The 4,041-nt window shown below is 43.1% G+C and overlaps 1 long non-coding RNA gene across 1 annotated transcript in view; it reads right to left on the bottom strand.

Moving 5' to 3' along the window:
• Positions 1-2,049: 2,049 nt before the first annotated feature.
• Positions 2,050-4,041, bottom strand: part of LOC108445221 — an 11,003-nt gene continuing 9,011 nt past the window's right edge. Inside the window, exon 2 of the long non-coding RNA XR_001859995.1 lies at positions 2,050-3,041. This is a non-coding gene — a long non-coding RNA (uncharacterized LOC108445221). The remainder of the gene's footprint in view (positions 3,042-4,041) is intronic.

Here is a 4,041-nt window from a genome sequence, read left to right as displayed (position 1 = left end):
ATGATGACATCAGCAGCTCTTCGAGTGTTCTCAGATGAATCCCATCATGCCCCATAGATTTGTAGAGATCCAGCTGGAGCAACAGAACCTGCACAGGCTCAGGGTCAGCTGGGAGTTTATCACTCTCACAGTCATGGTCCTCCAGCTCAGGGCACTGGGACCCCCTTAGCCATCAGCAGCACTGAAGACAAAGGCAAGGAAAGCACTAATCACCTCTGCCTTGTCTCTGCCCTGTTTGGGAGGTGACCATTCTAATCCTGCAATGGGCCAATGTTATCTCTGCACTGCCTTTTACTACTAATGATCTAAGTAAACCTTTTTCATTGTCCCCCACAGTTCTGGCCAGCATCAACTCCAGTTTTTTGGCTGCATGAATTTTCTCCCTTACACCAGTATCTCTGTTTGCCTCCCATGCCACCTGACTTTGGCCACACATCTCCTTTTTCTTGCATTAGCTCCAGAAGAAGATCCCTGCTCAGCCAAGCCAGCCTTCTGCCTCACCTGCTTGACTTCTATCTGGAATTGCTCGTTCCTGTGCCTTTAGGAGGTGGTGCTTACAAAGTGACCATCAGAGTCCAGCACCCTCAAAAGCGTTTTCACAGGCATTCTTACTCACAAGTTCTCTGAGCAGCCTGAAAAAAATACGATCTAGCGAGACTTCACGGTTTCTTCAAAAATCTGGGCTAGGATGAAATGGAGATCTATTTAAAAGTTAATGACCTTACTTCAGCGTTTCAAGTATTTTAGTTTTCTCATCAGTACAGATATGCAATTATTAATAAGTCACAATTTCAGCCCAAAACACTGGGGTGTACAATTATTATTGTACAGGGAGCAGTACAATAACGATTAGTTTTGATAGTGCTAAACTCTGGAAAGGGAATGAGTCAATTAATATGAGGTGGAAGATAAAGAACCTGAAAGAAGTGGAGGTAGTAAGTGAAGGGATGAAGCAGTTTTGCATCTTTGGTTTGAAGAACACCAAGAAACACAAAGTCAAGAAAATCTGCAACAGTGCAGAAAGTAGAAAAGATGCAGATGAAAGGCAGCAGCAACACTTGAGAAGAATAAAAGCAGGATATTTTAATTCTGATTCTGTCACAATTCAGTGTATAGACTTGGAGGAATGGTTTCTCCCATGACTCAGTCCTCCTCTGTTTAAAACCAGAATGACAGTTTCTCCGAAGTCTTTTCCCCTGACCTTCCTACAGCATGCAAATCACTGGTAAAAGGAAAGGATTTGAACCCTTCTACTAGGCTTGCAATTGCTAGGTAAGGGTGTTAGTGCCTGTAGTTTCCAAGATCATGGTAAGAAATGTAGTATTTCCCATGCTGTGCTGGACCGGTGGTATGTGCAGCACAGAGTTTTCCCTCACTCCCTCCTGCACAGAGGATGCTTCTCTGGAATTTGCAGGTGTCCAGTGGAATAGTGGGAGCTGCCAAAAGCTCAGGGCTGGGGTAGGTCATTGGCAAGAGCAATGAAGAAGGCAGGAAAGAGGAACAAGGAAACAAGGAAAGAGCTGAGGTGACACGTGCCTGACTCATCACTGCAGGGACACAGACACCATCTGAGTCAGAGCCCAGGTTTGTGTGACAGCTCATGTCATTGCACGGAGCAACTTCTGACTGAAGACTCTCATGTGGAGAAAAATGAACTGCGGTAGCTGCTAAGGAGCTTGATAGATGAGGCAAAAAAGCTGTCACTCCTGAGCGCTCCTTGGAGGCCTGGTGGGGCCGCCCCTGCAGCACCTGCCACCAAACCATCTCTAGACCCTCCGGCCCAGATAGAATCTCTAAATATTCAGGAGCTCAAAACCCCAATGTTATGTCAGATATTGTGTCAAAGTGTCTTCTTGAAAGGAAAAAACAATGACAAGAGCTAGAGTCCTCTGCAAAATTAAGTTTAAAAAAGAAAATAAGTAGAAATTCCCAGCTGGTGGTGAGATTAAGAGGTGTCGTTAAAGCACAACTCATGTTACAGCATCTGTGAGTTACATACTGTAAATAACCAAAAGTCATAACGGAAACAAAACACACTCCAGTCCTCAGCAATGTTTTGGAACAAGCGAAAAATTTATTTTTGTCCCTTTTAGGTATTCACACTAATAACATAAATGTTTCACAGTTTTGATTAAGAGAAATAATTCCATCTTTAATTCAAACTTTGAAGTCACTTCCAGCACAAACACAGCATCTTTTTAATTGAAATAGGAGTGGACTTTTTTCCTTGAATAGTAATCACTCTTTCTGTCCTTGGAGATCAGACGATCATGTTAAAGTCTCTGAAATTACAGCAGAAAGTGTTGATGGTTTTTTAAGGTTAAATTATTGTTAGCAGCATTAAGCACCAGCTTCAGTTTTGAGAGGGGAGAAGTGTTTATTTTCCAGCAGTTGTTATGAAACTGTAATGAAAAAAAAGAAGAAAAAAAAAAACCAGGAAAAAAAAAGCACTCCAAGGTTCCTAGATTAGTTTTGTTTTTAAAAGCAAGATGGTTTACAGTTATGTGGAAACCTGAGACTGCCTGAAATCAGCAAGTCACTTGACCTGTATTGAATCTTAAAGCAGAAATAACACAGCATTTTGTCATTTCAATACAAGGCCCACTAACACTGAGATGTGTTTAGCGTGTGTATGTATGTCCATGTGTTGGGGAAGGAACCTGTGCCCGGGTTTTTATTTTGTGGCCCATTGATATTGTTCAAAATCTTTATTATGGTGGTTTGAGCTGTAATATGCTTTATGAAACCTCCTCTGTCAATAATTTTCTATTAATAAGTTGGTGAGACACAGTACTGAGTGTTGACTTCAGAGCAGGATGACCTCAGCAGTGAGAGGCTGTCCTTTGTCACTGTTTTCAGGCATGGCTGGTTTTGTTGTTGCTGATGTATTGCACTCCTAGTCCACAGGACCTGGCAGAGTGAGGACACCTCTGTGAGGTGTGTGACCAAGTAGACGATGGCAGAGCTTTGCAGGGAAGTGGACAGGTTAAGGAACATCAGGGAGTCTGAGAAAGAGCTGCTGGAACCATGCTCTTTCCTTCCTGAGACAGAAATAGGAATATCTGTGAGAAAAAAAATCAATATCCTGTATCCCACCCCCTGCAGTCCCACCCCCAACCAGAGAGAAGGCAGTAACTTACAGTAAAGGAGACAATGGAGCCAAGTCTATGCTCAGGGTGGCAAGTGAACCATCTCCAGGTATCTGCCTCACCTGCTCAGGTGCCTCTACTCAACAGGTGTGAGGCTTTGGATGTGGCAGGTCTGACAGCTGATAATATGGATGATGGTCCATCTACCCCAGAGGTGTTGCCAAGATCAGAAAGGCAAACCCGCATGTCATGACCACCACCACGAGGAAGAAAAGATGGGTTACAGCTGGTCCCTCCCCTTTCAAAATGCTGTTGCTTAAAAGGCGTTCCTTATTGCCAAACAGCACTTTATGTACATATTACAAATATACAAATTATTGTTTTACTGCAAGCTAATTAATTCATGTCAATTTTTCTAGGAGCACCTAATAGGAAAGATGCACAAAAGCATAGAAAATTGGAAGAAAATCCTTTTTTTTCCCACAGAGGAAAAAAAATGCCTTGCGCTACATTTGTCAATATTGAAAACATTTATCACATAAACCCCATGAGTACGTTCCTGAAGAGTTTCACCAAACAGAGGTGCTGATGCACCTCAGCAGGTCCCTTCCCCTGATTTGTCATGGGGGGGTTGGTGCAGACGAGCTCTCACCCCCTAACCTGCAGCCCCCCACCAACAGCCCTGTCAGTGCCTGGTGCTGAGATGGGAGCTGTGATGGATCAGTGCTCTAATGAGCAAGACCATAAATAAATAAATAAATAAATAACCACAGTGATAATTAAAGCTGCCTGGATTTTCATCTTAGACATCTCTGCACTTTTTCCCCTGAAATATTTATGTTTGGTTTTGCTAGTTTTTTTTTTTTTTCTTTTCTCTTCTCTCCTTGATTTCCTCCACTTCAGAGCCAAAAGAACTGCCGGACTGGCAGGGACACACGCTCCCCACAGCTGG

Source organism: Corvus brachyrhynchos, unplaced genomic scaffold (genome assembly GCF_000691975.1).
Source record: "Corvus brachyrhynchos isolate BGI_N302 unplaced genomic scaffold, ASM69197v1 scaffold433, whole genome shotgun sequence".
Lineage (NCBI taxonomy): Eukaryota > Metazoa > Chordata > Aves > Passeriformes > Corvidae > Corvus > Corvus brachyrhynchos.
This window is presented reverse-complemented; position numbering and strand designations above follow the sequence as displayed.